At 33.3% G+C, this 17238-nt stretch overlaps 1 protein-coding gene and 1 long non-coding RNA gene across 6 annotated transcripts in view; both read right to left on the bottom strand.

Moving 5' to 3' along the window:
- The window catches only part of LOC143226255 (uncharacterized), a 283013-nt gene that overhangs the window by 144361 nt on the left and 121414 nt on the right, over positions 1-17238 (bottom strand). The gene's annotated exons all lie outside the window — the stretch shown is intronic.
- Positions 1-17238, bottom strand: part of LOC143226260 (uncharacterized) — a 58305-nt gene that overhangs the window by 13489 nt on the left and 27578 nt on the right. Inside the window, exons 4-5 of one of the 5 annotated variants that reach the window (XR_013014466.1) lie at positions 6439-6508; positions 2412-6315 (exon numbers count right to left, since the gene is read on the bottom strand). The exons of 2 other annotated variants lie outside the window; for them this stretch is intronic. This is a non-coding gene — a long non-coding RNA (uncharacterized LOC143226260). 2 more of the 5 variants (XR_013014465.1, XR_013014468.1) reach the window with 2 other exon arrangements.

The following is a 17238-nucleotide window of genomic DNA, read 5'->3' as shown; positions in this document are numbered from 1 at the left end:
AAAGTGTAGAACAAGATGTTCTGTCAGAGAGATGTGGCTCACTATTTTGATAAATGAGAGTCTTTCAAATTTAGTAATAGCAATTTCAAAATTATTTTCCATTTTTGGACCCACATAAGTGTGTGAGCCAACATTTTCTACGCTAGTTTTTCTCAAGTCAAGATACATATCTCAGCTTACTGACATAAATTTAGATGCAGAGATAAGATGCTTATTGAGCATAGACATTTGATGAAAACCCCCATCAATTTTTACATTGAAGGTTAGTTGAAATGCAATTATTTTGATTAAATTAACATCTTTCAATTTTTCTTTTTTGAATAGTGTGACCAACGTTGTTTTCATTAGCCACAGTTGTGGCCACTACAAAAAATAAATTGCCCACCCCTGGTCTACTGGTAATGGTAATTCCTCCAAAATTAAATTCCTTGTGTGTTATCTGGCTGTTGATTTTTGGCTTCATTTTTTTCATATTCTTTACTAAATACAGAAACAGTCTCAAGTCTGAAGAGGTGCTTGTAACTGAGCTGTGAGAGCTTATCTATTGAAAAATCAAGTCACAATTAAAAAACAAATCATGTTTTTTTTGATAACTTGGATTTTACATCATAGATACACATCTTAAGGCTTGGAAAATATAGGCTTGTTTTGGGTTTCGGGTTTCCCTCAATTTGACATTGGGAACACCTGGATAAGAGACAAGGGAACTTTTTTAATTTCGTTTGAAGTCACACTTTGCATTTCAAGTTGATTGAAAAGCGTTTACTTCTCCTGATCTCTGAAACACACTAATAGCCAAACGATGAAAGTTGTTTTATTCCATCTGTGGTTTCCATCTTCTTAACAATGTTGTCTGGGGATGCTCTTATGGTTCTGTTTTGTAACATTCCAACTGGAACATACACTTCAAACATCTTTATGATTTTACTGCAGGATTTTGTGACATGGTCAAATGAAATTCCAGCTAAAATCTTATGCAACATTGGCACTGCAGTATCACTCCAAAAGTTGTGATACATATACAGTGAGAGTCCTACAGCAAAGGGATTCTCATAGACTGCGTGAAATCTTGATTTAGGTTTATTAGACAAAATATTCACTTGTCATTCAATCAAGTGCTGTTGAATAAGTGACTGAGACAGGATAAGTCAAGATGGATGCAGCTGTTTTGCTAAAACAATATTATTACATGATTGGTCCCCTGTATGCTTCATCTGATTGGTGTAGTTTTTTTATATAGGCAAACCTTCTTTGACAGAACCAGTAAGGATTTCATTGAAAAACCAAGGATGTTTCCTCCTGAATTGGAAGATGGCTTTCCAAATGATTTTGGAATAATGAAATGTTGTTGTAATCTCACCAAGAATATCCCTTTTCACTACAGCATTGTTTATGGCTGAATGTCCTGCCTTTGTGGAATGTATGACTGCTGGTTTTCTACCTCAGTCCTCAGTGGTAGAAATGATTGATATGTTCTTTTTTCACTGCTTCCATCAACTTATGATGGGATATTTCTTAGTGTTAAGCACCATGATCTTTTATTATCTTGTTGTGTACGTTAGAAATTTCTTTCACTCTAAAAATCCTCTTATAATGATTTTCTACTATAGATTAGCTATGAATACAGTTTCAGCTGAAATTAACTGAATGATATTCTCATTAGTGTAGATGGTCTCCTAGCTACAACTCTGTCTCTTGTGTTCTTGTGCAAAACGTCTCCAGTATAGTTTGACAACTTTTGTGGGACTTATATTCATAGCAAGAAAATCACCCTTGGCTTGTAGGTCAGCAAGATTCCAAAACTTTCTGTCACTTTTGTAAACAGGTTTTTTTAATGGACTGTCTTATATTTTTGCTGCTGCAAGTACAAAGTTTTTCTGCTTTATGACATGTATCAAGTTTATATTCTTAACAATAGAATCACAAATCTTGACTGAATGCTAAAACATTAGACCATGTAAGATACTGCATAACAGTTTCCAATGTACCAGGCCAACTCATTGATTTAGGCTGTCCATTACTGTTATTGTTTGATAATACATTGCCATCTTTCATAGCAGTGGCATTTTTGTAACCTCTGTCTATCTTTTTCTACAGATTGTTTATGTGTTGCTTTGCTGCAGCATTTTCTATACCACAGAGCATTGCTCTCTTGGAATATGTAAATCAACAAACCAGACAGTTGCTGACTGAGTTCAATATATTCAGAATATTTAAAAGAAGTTCTATACTTGAAACTATCTAAAAATGTTTTCCAGTTAACTTTAGATATGAGGAAATTGCTTGTTCCAATATAAATTTTGTCCCCTTGGCATTTTAGGCAGCACTTCAAATCAACACTTGTCTCTGTCTTGATTTCCGATGAGACTGTCTCCGAGGATTACTTGACATGACTCTAGATTACTTGGAATAAGAAAGCTTAAAATTACTTATTCATTTAATAGATGCTTAAATAATTTTAACAACAAATACCATAACATTTTATCAGAATTATTTCATCACAGATGAAACTTTTATTGATATAGAAATAATGTTAGCAACAGACGTTGTTGTCAAAGCCATGGTATTTCCAGGGACACATTGAAAGGGCTTCACTTTTGGTATGCCTAATTAGTAAATCCTTTGGCTAGCTACTCTAAATTTCATTTTGTGTGTGCCTAGATCTAATCCATATTTTTACAGACATGTATATAGATATTAATCCTAATTTTTTATTTCCATGCAAATGGTCTGAAATAGCTGAAAATGACAGTCTCTTTGAAATTCAAAATGGGTGCCCTAAACAATTATATGCTAAATTATTTTTAGATGTTGTTGTGAAGAATCTTACCAAAAAAATAATCAAACCTAGAATTTGTTACACTAGTTGAGAGACTATATTTATAAAATTTTGTTTGATATGAAAAATAATTGTCTTCCAATTAATGTTACATTGTAATTTTTCAAAATTTACATTTACAATAAAGTAATTTTAGGTGTAATCAGTTTGGTCCAACCTGAATGTGATTTAGGCTTTAGTGAATATTTATTCTATGATACAGATAAGACAATGATTAGGCACAATATTCTCAGAAATCAAATGAAAAAAAAGAGATGATTAATATCCTCAGAATTTTTAGAAATTTCATAAACAATATGAGTTTGTTTATGGAACTTGTAGACAACTGAACAGTGTTGACATCAACCTAATATTCACATTAGAAGAAAGAGCAATTACAATGTATAGGTAAGAATGATAATTATTCTCAGGAAAACAGAACAAAGCAGTAAACACCTTGGAAATATTTTTATCCAAGGATAAATGTAATTTAATCTAAAAGTACATCATTTTTAAAATATGTGACTTAAATTTGGCTTTAAAAGTGAAATTATTAGTATTACAGCTTGAGAATCGGTGTAAACTGAACATGAAATGCTTTTGTTTTAAACTTTATAACATGAACAGTTTATCTTAGGTTGCAAGTTAAACTAAATAAGATGCTATCCTGTTTTGAATTATATAATATTAAAAATGACCATAAAATTATAATTTGAGGATTAATACTATCCAATCTTGAAATATTTCTGTTTTAAATTATGACTGAAACAACGGCTTTAAAATAGTGATAGCTGAATGAATAGTGTAATCTAATCCAGAAATATTCTTTTCTTGTAACATGAACATTGGCTTCGTTGTTGTGTTAGTTCATGACATGTCCATTCTTTTAATGGTATTGTAATATTGTTGAAGTTCTCATTATATCTTTCTTAACATACAAAATTCAAAATGTAATATTTTATTGAATTGTTTGTTATTTGTTTGTTTTTTGAATTTCACACAAAGCTACTTGAGAGCTATCTGCACTAGGCGTCCCTAATTTAGCAGTGTAAGACTAGAGGGAAGGCAACTAGTCATCACCACCCACTGCCAACTCTTGGGCTACTCTTTTACCAATGAATAGTGGGATTGACTGTCATATTAAAATGCTCTCACGGCAAAAAGGGTGAGCATGTTTGGTTTGACAGGGATTCGAACCTGTGACCATCAGATTACGAGTCGAACACCTTAACCACCTGGCCATGCCAGGCCAGACCAGAGGGAGGGTGACTTAACAACGGTACAATTATTACTGAAGTAGAGATATTTTTAGGAGAAATCTGCACAGTAAAATAATGGTAGATGATACATTTTAAATGTATATATGTAAAAGTCATCAACAATTTTGATCAGTTATTAAAATGTTTTTTTCTTTCACCATTTCATCTAACAGGACTGGAAAGACCAACTTCAGGTGACTGACAGTGGTTCTTGTACTTACATATTAGTCTTCCTGGCAGGTTATGATCATTACCATTATGCTACAGAAAGTCCTTGATTACTTTTCTTTCTGTAGTTTATCTCTTAACATTGTAAATTGGATGTCAATGTTGGTTTTATGCCTTTTATGTTTTTAATTGCTGTTTTGTTTTACCTTCATTTCCTTTTACGAATTTTACTACTTTTACTTTACTTTTACCTTTATATTGGATGTTTGGTGCAGATAGCCTAGCTGCTTTGTACCATTAAACACTAAATCAACCAACCAACCAACCAACATCTCTTAAGGAAACCCATATTCTGCCATTTTCTGTCAGAAGCAAATCAGGACCTTCTTTCCAAAAGTACTGTAGAATCTGTGGGTCATTTCATCTTCTATTCCTGGTTGTTTGTTGTCCCTTAACTGACAGTCTGAACATTTTTTTTTATAGACAAAGTTAGAACATTATGTCACTTTGTCTGGTGCTTCCTCCAGGTTTGTGAATGACAAAGTTTTGGCATGGAGTCGTTCATGTCACTTTGTCAGGTGCTTCCTCCAGGTTTGTGAATGACAAAGGTTGATATGTCTGATGTTAACTTTCACATATACATATCCTCAATATCTTGTTGGTTTCTTTTATTTAACTGCAGGGTCTGTCAATTCCAAACTGTTTTGTTTGGCCTTCGCTTGGCCTCCTCCATTTTTTATGTTGGGTAATCAGAGTTGGTGATAGATGATCCATTCCCAGGAACTTCAGTTACATCATTACATGGACAAATGACATTTTCTAGCTTCATCGTGGACAGTAGTTTTGCTTCCTGGCACACTTGGATGGTTCTTGAAGATAGATATGTATGTTCTGACCCCAGCTCAATGTTTTTCTTATGTTGAGACTTTTTTTTTCAACTTCTGCTTCATTCGTTTCTATGTCCATAGAGCTATCAGTTCAAAGAGCACAATACTGCTTGAAAATGTCTATTACTAAAATGTAAAACAGGTAATAATCATGGTGTGATTCAGCAAATTTGTCGCTACGCTATAACAATGTAATATACATGGTAATATTCCTTACTAAAGTAACAACTCCAGTAATTTCACTGCTGTAATAATACAGTGGATAACACCAAAACTTACTCTATTCACACCAGAATAATGTGTAATACGTGAACTAAGTAACAGTACATATACAGTTACTGGATATGTTTTTTTAATGTCACATTACTTGTACTTAATACTTCAGGTTCTGTAAGACCACCACAGACCCAAGTACTAAACAAACAGTAACACTGAACAAGTAAAATGAAATGGATCTACATGAAAGATATATTTATACCAACTTAAACATTGTTATTCAGTGATATATATATAAGTTATAAATCAGTTGTAATGTGATAAAACAGTGACATGCTGGAAATATATCAACTGCAATTCTTGTTTCACAGTATTACAACAGTGGCAAGTAGCATATCTATATGATATGAAGATACCACTCTTCAAGTGTATGAAGAGACAATTGTGTTGTCAACAGATTGACTCATTTCTGATCAGGTAATAGTATAGAATCCTAACTCAGTTCAGAATGTTTACTTAATAGTAAAAGTGATGGTGAGAATACAGGGGAAAACATCTTTTATCATTTTGTTTAGCCACATATGTTTTGTACATAAAGAAACAAGAAATAAAAGTAAACCATTACTGATAAGGAGAGATTTGAACAGAGTTGATAGAGATTTGTAATAGCGATAAAGTTTATAAACTCTGAAATAGTTTGTGAATGAATGATATCCTAAAACACCAGAGAAAGAAATAGACCTGGTTAAAGATCATTTGATCAGTTTATTACATATTATTTTAACTTACTAATAATTACTTGAATTTCATTTTAACATCAAAAGTAATTTTTAAACAAAACAAATGTTGTGCTAATTTAATTTAATTTTCATCAGCTCTGTCAACATTCCATGAATTCGTAAGGGGTTCAAAATAATCTTTGTCTTTTGTTTGAGGGTTACTGGTCAGTTCTGTTGTGTGGGTGGATCTATGTGATTAAACCATGAACAAAGGATCTTTAACTCTGTGAAACATGGTTACAAATTGAATAAATTCATGGAGAACTTCTTTATATCCACACAAATTACAATAACTTACACAGTATACTTACAAAAAATACTTGTGGATCTCAAACATGATCTGATCCTTTTGTTCACCTTGAGATATTCAAAGTTTCCATTCTATAGAAAAGTAGTTAGTCAGTACTAACTACTTATTATTCTGCATACATTAAACTGAACTTTAAACATGAACATAAAATTATATCTTAATCTAACTTCTAGTAGTTAACAAAGTCTTTTGGATTCTTATTTGTTCATTCTGTATTTAATTTAATCCTACTTCTTTAGACCCGTGGGTGGATTAGTTAACTGATGAGTCCAAACTTGTCATGTCTGAACCTAAAGAGAAAGTGTTGCTGAGTTGTTTGAAAAAGATGTACGTGACCATCTGTGTAAGGTAGGTAGGTAATCAGTGTTTATTGGCACAAAGCTACAAGGCTATTTGTGCCAGACAAGATGTAGTACAGTGTAGAATGGGGCAGTTAAAGTAAAAAGTAAAATATGTAAAATTAGGAACTGCCAGGAAGATTGAAGCAAGAAGTACACCCTTGCTGACAGTCACCTGAAGTTGGTTTTTCCAGACCTGGGTTCAGTTCGAAATAAAAATAAAAACTAAAATGTGTAAAATGAAGCATGAAGATTGAATTTGCAGTCAGTCACCTGAAGTTGGCCTTTCCAGTCCTGGGTTCAAGTCAAAATAAAAATTGAAATGTGTAAAATAAATCATGCTATAACACTATATAGTCCAATAAAATACCTTAAATTAACTGTAAAAGACCAATGGCTCTTAAAAATGTAAAAACATGAGTGAGATGGGCAGTATCACCTATAACATGGGCCAAAGTCAAGGGCAATCCACCTTACAAATATCTTTAAAATGGTGTCGTCATTCTAGGTTGTAATGATGGCATGATAACAAAATGTGGATGATTGTGATCTGAGTGCTGCATAGACCACACATTGGTGCAGCAGTTCCAGATAAAAGGAAGTAGTGGGTTCAAAAACTGTGACCAATGCATAGTCTTGCCAAGACAATCTCCTCTTTTCGATCCTTACAGAAGCAAGAGTGTCAAAGACCAAGAGAAGGTTTGATTTGAAAAAGCTTGTTATTGTGTTGCTCATTTCAGGTTGCCTGCCATCTGGTGTACAGTCTGTATTTGATAACTGGACCATAGTCCATGTATGAAATGGGTACTGGGATGATAGATCCAGAACAGACAGACTTTACTGCTCTGTCGGCCAGCTCATTCCCACAAATACCAACATGACCTGGTATCCAAAAGAATTGGATGGAGACAAATGATAGAGAAAGATGGGCCAGTTTTTTTCGATATTGATGAAAAGAGGGTGGTGACTATCATGGAATGATATTGCATTATTTCAATATGGTTTAGGGCAAGAGAGATGGCATACAATTCGGCAGTGAAAACAGAAACTGTAGGGGGAGTCTGTGTTCTACAATCGAACTATCACAAACTATGGCTGAACCCACTGAGTCACTCGATTTGGAACCATCTGTATAAATAGAAATGGATGGATCGTATGAAAGATGTTCAGCAAAGAAAGAGCGATATTTTCAATCGGGTGTATCTGCTTTCCTCAAATAACTCAAAAATAGGTTACAATTGGGGACATTAATTTGCCATTAACTGCAATGTAATTCAATGATAAATCCAAATCTTCTAATTGTGCCTTGATATGGAGACTAAAAGGAACAATGGAAGATTTTCTGTTATGAGAAAGTGTGGTCCATTGTAGTTGGAAAGCACGACTCCAGGTAGGATGCTGTGGTAAGGATCGAAGTTTGGAAGGATACATTAGAGACAGTTGCAAATGGCGAATATATAGAGGGGATTCCATGAGATTTCACATACAGACTTTGCACGGGAGAAGTACAAAAGGCTCCAATGCAAAGCCCAAGCCCCTGGTAATGGAGGGGGTCCAACATTTTCAGTGCTGAGGTTCTGGAAGAACCATAAACTACAGACCCATAGTCAAGTTTGGATCGGATGAGGGCACGATAAATTTTGAACATGAAGTATCGATTTGCTCCCCAAGAAGTAGAAGAGAGAACACGAAGAATGTTCAATACTTTTAGACATTTGATACGAAGTTGCTTGATGTGCGATATAATATTTAAATTACAATCAAATATAAGACCTAAGAACTTTGCTTTAGGGAAGACAGAAAGTACAACATCATCAAGACGTAGCTCTGGATCTGGGTGGATTCACCGTTTGCAGCAGAAGTGTATACAAATGGTTTTAGAGAGTGAAAGTTTAAAACGATTTGCCGATGGCATTTATCTTTATAATGAAAAGAATACAGCCATGAGGGACTTCAAGTTCCTGTGAGAAAAAATGAGAAAGTGTTGAGCCCACACGGACTTGGAATCGGCACTTCATTAAGAATTGCTAGATGAAAAGGGGTAAGTTTCCACGCAATCCATATGAGTGAAGGTCTCGTAAGATGCCATATCTCCATGTTGTATCATAAGCTTTTTCTAAATACAAAAAAACAGTAACAAGATGTTGTCGCCTAAAAAAGGCTTCTAATTGATGTTTCAAGATGAATTAAGTGGTCTATCATAGAGTGTTGTCTTCTGAACCTACACTGAGTAGGTGAGAGGAGGTTGTTTGATTCAAGAAACCAAACGAGGCGGGCATTCATTATCCTCTCTAAGAACTTACTGAGACAGCTTGTCAAAGCAATGATACGGTGATTCAAAGGAATCGTTGGATCAGTCCCAGGTTTCAGAATAGGGAGTGTGATAGCTTGTCGCCAAGCATCTGGATAGACATTTTCCTGCCATATCCGATTAAAGACAGCTAGGAGAATAGTAAGAGAGTTCTGGGAAAGGTGGCGTAATATCTCATAATGTATATTATCTGGTCCGACTGATGTATTGCCAGACTGACGAATAGCAAGTTTGTGTTCCATCAATGTAAGAGAGCGATTGTAGTCATAGGAATGATCAGTTAAAAAGTAAAGAGGCAGATGCTCTGCCTGATTTTAATGGCCAAAAAGGAAGGGGATAGATACACGAGAGAAGACGTCCCCAAGAGTATTGGCAAAATGCTCTGTGCATCTGCAACTTCGTGACCATCAGATATTATGATAGAGGGAGGAAGAAGTATATCTTCCACTCACCCTCTAGATCTTATTCCATATAATTTTTGTGCCGGTGGTTGAAGAAATGCTTGAGGTGCATTTAATCCAAGATTCCTCCTGGCTTTGACGTCTAACTTGCCGAGTGTGTGCACAGGCTTGCTGAAATGCAACACGGTTTGAGAGTATGGGATATCTTCGAGATTTATCCCAAGCACACTTCTGAGTTTTCCATATTATAGAACAGGCAGAATTCCACGAAGGGCGGGGATGCTGCAGGGAACATGTCGAGGTTTTAGCGATGTATCGAGTAGCAGCTTGTATAATACTGTTGTTTACTGCTGCTACACAATCATCTATGGATGATTTACATAAGATAGCAGGATCCAGTCCCAAGAGAGTAGTGAAAGAAGGCCAGTTGGCAGGGACCAACTTCCACCGAGGCACATGGGTCAGGTGGCACTGATCACGGCCAATCTCTCGCAAGATGATGGGAAAATGATCACTACCTCGTGGATTAATGCCAATCTCCCAGGAAAAGTGAGTGAGTAGTGAAGGGGAACAGGCAGAAAGATCTATAGCTGTAAATGACTGACTAGGTGCATTAAAATATGTGTAAGAGTTAGTATTGAATACAGCCAGGTTGTGGTTCAGGAGTGTATGCTTTATGGTGCGCCTTCTCATATCAATACGGGAGCCACCCCAGAGAGGATTATGCCCATTGAAATCTCCGAAGATTAAAAAGGAGTAGGCATTTGCTCAATGAGGGTATCGGGGTCTGATTGATTATAATGCGTTTCAGGTGTAAGGTATAGAGAGCAAATAGTGATGGTACAACCCAAGGAGACACAGATGGGTACTGCCTCCAAGGGTGTGGTCAACGACACGGACCGGGTGGGCACATGCTGATCAACCAGAAGTGCAACTCCCCCATGTCCACGTCCTACACATAGCCTGTCGTTCTGGTATAATGAATAGTGGCAGATAGTAACTGCATTTGTAGGCTGTAGAAGTGTTTCCTGCAAAGAAAAACTTATGGGATGATAAAAGGTAATCAGATCTTTGATGCCAGTCACATTTGATTGGAAACCTTGACAGTTCCATTGGATGAGTGTGGCCATGTGTAATTATTTCAGAGGAGAAGACGGTAAAGAGCCCTTCTGCTTACGACTGTGTTTTTTTCTTTATTGGATGTGGGTCTGTCGCCCTCTTTGGATCCTGCTTTAGCTCGAATGGTCGGGTCTGAATTTATCGGTACAAATACTAACGATTAAGGGCACGGGTTTTGTCGATGGTTTCAATTTGTGTTATTTTTTGTTTTAGGACTATCCATAACAAATAGATTTTTTTTCGATTCACACTGACACCACCCACCATGGAGCTCTACAAAGGGACGCACTACAGTGCCTTAAGGACACTGCAGCGATGCCAGGGTTTCGTGAGCACTATACCTGAACACCAGTGTCAGACACAATGTCTACAAAATCCGTTGTGGATGACCTATGCTGGTACTCAGTTGACTGTGGCCCAAATGGACTAGCCGATTGATCATTGGGGGGGGGGATTCTCACCTCCCCTTGACTGGTTACAACACCTGGCAAACACACAGGTGGATGTTTAGCTCCCAGAGGAGGTAAACTGTACGAACAGAACCTTCTATGGAAGGTCCCCTCATCACGTACAGGAATCCACATTCAAGGGCCATCTGTGTAAGTATTAAATATAATAATAGTTAATATTATTCTTTTATGATTAACATGAAAAGGTGTTTATTACAAAAATGTATTTCACTGATATAAAAAAATATCTGGTGATAGTCACCTGTATGAGACTTTTAATATGTGTACCCACACATTAATATTTACATGTATCCAGATTTGAAAATATAGAACAGGACATTGCTAGGACTGTTAAGTTTATCCAATCACCATTTACAAGTCAGTGAACCTAACTTTGATATGACTAACATGGTACAAAAACTATGATAATGAATACCTAAACGTTTTTAATGTTACCTTGTGATAAGTTCTGTAGAAATTATGAAAGTTCTACATAAGAAAGAAAGCAGTAAGAATGTGTTACAACATATCTGTGTAAAATTTAGATTAATTAGTTAAGTATTTTTATGTAGTCTATAAAACTTGATTGGCATGTTTTTATTACATATAGACACCGGAAATGTTACATGTTGACAGGTGAATATAGCTGGATAAAGAAACTGTATCAGTAGAATTGTTACCTTGAAACAGGAAAACATCATTTCTGTTATGTTACATGATTGTGTCTGATATAATTAAAATGTAAGTATTAACATCTGATAAATACTTTTGGAAAATTTAACATTATTTACTTTTATTTAGGAAATGTTAACAGTTTCATACTAAACCACCATCATCATTTGAATTTTGTGAACAATTTTTAATATATATTACTGTAAATGAAATGATTAACAGTTGTGTGGATCTGATATAGTTTATAAAATACAGATACTGTAAATAAGTATATATGTGTGCATTTTAGAAATTATCTAGCTATGAAAGGTAATGTTTATGAGGGGTGTTACTACATCTTAAATATTAAGATAACAGAAATAGTAATTAATTTAGCCATAATGAAGCATACATTTTAAGCTAGTGCTGTAAATCTCCATGTTACACTAGTTGATATCATCTGTGAAGTATACAGGGAGTTTGAGGTTACCTTTCGTGGTACTGTACAGGTAAGTTTATAAAATATGTAGACAAAATATAATTCTTGAAAGGTGTAATATTATAAAGAGGTTAAAAATCTGTTGTTGCTTATTTAAATGCTTGAAAAATTCTCCAAGATAGTAAGAAAAACAAGTTTACATTGGGTTAACATTGATATAAATTGTTGCTGGTAGAGATGTGTAATAATTACCTCTGAATTCTACACACAACTTTGCAGTATATGTTGACTTCTGCTAATGTTAATTTCTGTAGTTTAAAATATGTTCTTGTAAATGTAATAATTACCTCTGAATTCTATACACAACTTTGCAGTATATGTTGACTTCTGATAATGTTAATTTCTGTCGTTTAAAACATGTTCTTGTAAATGTAATAATTACCTCTGAATTCTATACACAACTTTGCAGTATATGTTGACTTCTGATAATGTTAATTTCTGTCGTTTAAAACATGTTCTTGTAAATGTAATAATTACCTCTGAATTCTATACACAACTTTCCAGTATATGTTGACTTCTGATAATGTTAATTTCTGTAGTTTAAAACATGTTCTTGTAAATGTTCGTCTATTTATGGTACTTTTTGGTTGTTTTCTAGCTACTTCCAATATTTCAAATTACTCATTATAATTTTTATTGTTAGGTAAGCTTTATAGTTTTGCAATGAACTCATGTGTGTGTGTTTGTGTATAATCTTTATTAACATTAGGAAATGAAAAGTAATTTATTATGTAACATCAACAATTATTTAAGCTAGTATTCAAACATCCCAACATCTCCATACTGTAGTTGTATCTATAGGGGTGTCAAATGATAACTTTTATTAAACAGTATTTCCAGTAGATATTTATACTCAATACTAATTGTAATGTGATATGAATAATGAGTAAAATCTGAGAACAAGACTCAGAACCAGAATCAGTTTACCATTTTATGTTTAACTAACACTTTATATTTGTGATAAATGTAATCAGGGGTTTTAAATTGAGTAGGATTTATTCCATTGTTACAGTTTGATATGTTTGTTATCAGAATCTTAGTGTAAAATACCCTGAATACATCATAAAACATATCAAAAATAACTTTATTAAATTCATTCAACAATGCATTTTATATTTATCAATTTGGCACACTTATTACTTATTTTTATCCAGCACTGATTACACAGTTTGTGTGTACAGGAAATTTAAAAAAATAGATAGTACAAGTAATTACAGAGAAACTAGAACATGAATTTATTATACATCACTGAGATCACCTCAGTGACGAAAGTTTCACAGCCATACTGTTTATTCAGGCTCACATGTTAAGTTAGGTTGGTTCAGAATGTTAATGAGAACTTATACATGCATCTTTGAAAATAATGGAAAAGTAAGGTTCATCACATAAACCACAATACAGTAATTTATTAAGAGAATTTATAAAATAAACTAATGAATAACATAACATTCTTCAAATGTGATGAAGCTATTGTAGTAATAACTCTTTGAAGTTTTCTTTTACAAAAGACTGATTGTTGAACCTGAACTTATCTCAGGCTGATACTGCCATAAACACTGAAAACTTAATATTTGTCAGACCCACAATGGTTAGTAGTTAATTCATTTAAATATTAATATTAAAACAAATTCATAAATATTGTTTTTTTCTGTGTCATGTGATGAACTGCATACATTTTTGGCTTTAATTATTTGTTTGTGATATCCACAGACAAAGTCTGTAGTTTTTTTTAAGAAATAGAAACTTAAACTTACCAATATTTACAAGATAGAATGTAAAATAAGAACCTCCTGTTTTATCTGTTTTATGATAAATTATTATATTTAGAGAATTAAACAAGTTGGTCACATCCATCTCTTTCGTTTTAGGAAATGCTTATTTAGATATACTGACTTTCTTTCACAAAAGGCTGATTGTTGGATCTAGTTCTGTTAATTCTTTGTTCATATGATAAACACACAATTCATTAAGAAAAATGATAAATTCTTAGAGTTCTGTATATTGATATTATTATTTGTTTGTTGGGCCCAGCATGGTCAGGTGGTTAAGGCACTTAGCTCATAATCTCAGGGTCTTGGTTCAAATCCCCGTCCCACCAAACATGCCAGTCTTTTTAGCCATGGGGGGATTATAATGTAATGGTCAATCCCACTATTCATTGGTAAAAGAGTTGCCCAAAATTGGCAGTAAGTGGTGATGACTAGCTGCTGTCCCTCTAGTCTTACACTGCTAAATTAGGGAAGACTAGCACAAACAGCCCTAGTGTAGCTTTGTGTGAAATTCAAAACCAAATAATTCATTTATTGAATCAAGATGTGGTAATATTTTGTTCAGATGATATGGGTAAATGCCACCATAGAGAAACAATAGATTTTTACAGTTCTACTTATTACTGTGGTAATCTGATTATTGAATCAAGAGCGCTAATTCTTTGTTTGGATGATATGCACACAATTTATTAAAGAGAAGCAACAGATGCTTACAGTTTTACATACTAATGTGGTTTAAAGAGAAATGTGGATAGACTGTAACAATTTTAGCAAAATACTGAACAACCATTAAAACCATTGTTATAGAACTTTGAGTCATAAAACACAGACTCAAGAAGTCTTGATACAAAACGATACTAATTTTGATTCTAAGTTTGCTCCTGAAGAAGGAAGATCCACCTTTTAAAGTACTTTGGTTATAGGATTTTTATCAATTTATAGAGCTTTGAGTTTATTATTTAAATTACTGTTCCATATGTTGAGAATCATCAGATAAGTATACCACAGTTATAAACATTCACCATAAAACACCTCTTAAATTTAAAAATCTTTGTGACTCGTTTCACAACCACAATTATTCTTTCACAATAGTTCATAAAGCCTGTTGAAAAATAACTGTTTCTGTAGATATGATTTGTAAATCTGACACTGAATTAGTGTGTACAGTTACAGCCCTCACCATGTGTTGTGTACATTGGTGCAAGCACATTATAAAGTAAACAGTAATATTCTGAGATGGCAAGAAAACCCACTTATAGAGAAAATATATATATAAAAAGCGGCTGGTGTGGGTAGAGAAAACTCTATGTGGAGGAGCAAAAATGGAGTTTTCTAAACCAATACCAGCTGTTTTTACATATATAAAAAGTAATGTGTTCTTGAACTATTTTTGGTAAGGATTTATACATGTAAGTAACATTATTTAATTTAGCTTTACATTTATACATGCTTAACATGTGATGTAAAATACTCAACATCTTGTATTGTCATACTTTGGATGTTTAACTAAGTTGTAAACTTGCAATTATAATTATTTAAACGACATTAAGATGTTTGCCACATTGACTTATTTTGTTTTTATAAATTTCAATGGCTTATGTTGATTTAAATATTGTTTGAAATTATATCTTCAGATATTACATGTCCACTGACTAATTTGGATATTGTAACACATATTTCAGTTCTGTGACTCAGCAATAAAGAATAGATTATAAAAGTTTACTTATTACACACAATATTTTATTAAGGCTTGTTTGACTGTGTTTGTGTTATCAATACCTGGAGTACAAGACATACTCAAGTTGAGGGGTTAGTATGAGCTGATAATTCGTTTTAGTATGTGCAGTGGAACTTGTTGGTTTAAATAAATAGGAAGCTTTCATCGTGACTTAACACTATAATGTGTGTTTTATTTTTACATGTTTTGATCTTATATAAAAATACTTTATCTGGCAATAAAAACTTAATTTTTTAAAGCATAGAAACAAAAGTGAAAATATAAAGTAGAGCCATGGCAACACATGTAAACATCTGTAATGAATGTTTTGAATTACACATATTTCATCTTCAGTAAATCAATAAAATTAATGAATTAAACAATCTTTAGTATAAATATTTATATAAACATAAAATAAACAGTGTTACAAATATTAATATAAACATACAATAAACAGTGTTATAAATATCAATATAAACATACAATAAACAGTGTTATAAATATCAATATAAACATACAATAAACAGTGTTATAAATTTTTCAATATAGAAAGAAGGAAATGTAAGGGGAATGAGTTTGAATTTTCATTTATAATATGTAAACTTTATTTTAGCAACAGTTTGTGATTATTACATCCATAAGTTATTACGAAAAATGTTCTCAAGAAATGGGTGGTGATGATGATGTTTCATCATTAGAATATATAGAAAAGTTAGGTGGAGTTTTAATTTTAACTCAGTTCTGTTAGAAACTTTCACATTTACCAAGGTATGTATTTGTAAGTGACAAGAAGTTTTACATGTGTAGGGAGTTTTACATCTACAATCTGTGTTGCTAGTAATAGGACAAATCATTTCAGGTTATATCTACAGAACACAAATGTGAACACAAATACAAAGATGTTATAATATCAAATGTTTCAAGAAATAATGCACTTTTTTATGAGATTGAATAAAACAACACTGAACTTTATCACTTTATTTGATGCTGTAGTTTATAAGTTTTATAAACTCTTACTAACACTGCACTTAAAAATTTGTAAAGTATAAAGTCTGTACTGTGTATGAAAAGCTGTGCCAACAACTTACTATTATCATCAGTTTTACAACTAATCTATTATTAACATATATGTATGTACAAAATATTTTTGTAAACAAATACAGTTAATCTTTATCAAAATTTTCATGCCCAGTCAACACCAGTAGTTTAATTTCTTACATTCAGGTACTAAATCTTGCAGCTTAACAATGTTTGACTGCCAGTTACTACTTCTTGACTTATTTTACTTTTAAAACTAGGTAGCATCGTCCCACTGGGACACAAATGGTGGATAAAACAAAGCCGAAGTAATAGCCTTATAAACCTGGAAAGTTGATCACCAGCTTTTCATGTGTATTGTGACAAATAAATATGCAGCTGATTTTCATTGTACTAAATAGTATGTCTATCAAGCTATTGTTAACTTTTTATGACTGATGAATCTTTTTTGTGAAAAGTAGGTTGTCTGGTGAGATGTTTAACTGTTAAACATTTATATAACTGATAGA

Source organism: Tachypleus tridentatus, chromosome 9 (genome assembly GCF_004210375.1).
Source record: "Tachypleus tridentatus isolate NWPU-2018 chromosome 9, ASM421037v1, whole genome shotgun sequence".
Classification (NCBI taxonomy): Eukaryota; Metazoa; Arthropoda; class Merostomata; order Xiphosura; family Limulidae; genus Tachypleus; species Tachypleus tridentatus.
This window is presented reverse-complemented; position numbering and strand designations above follow the sequence as displayed.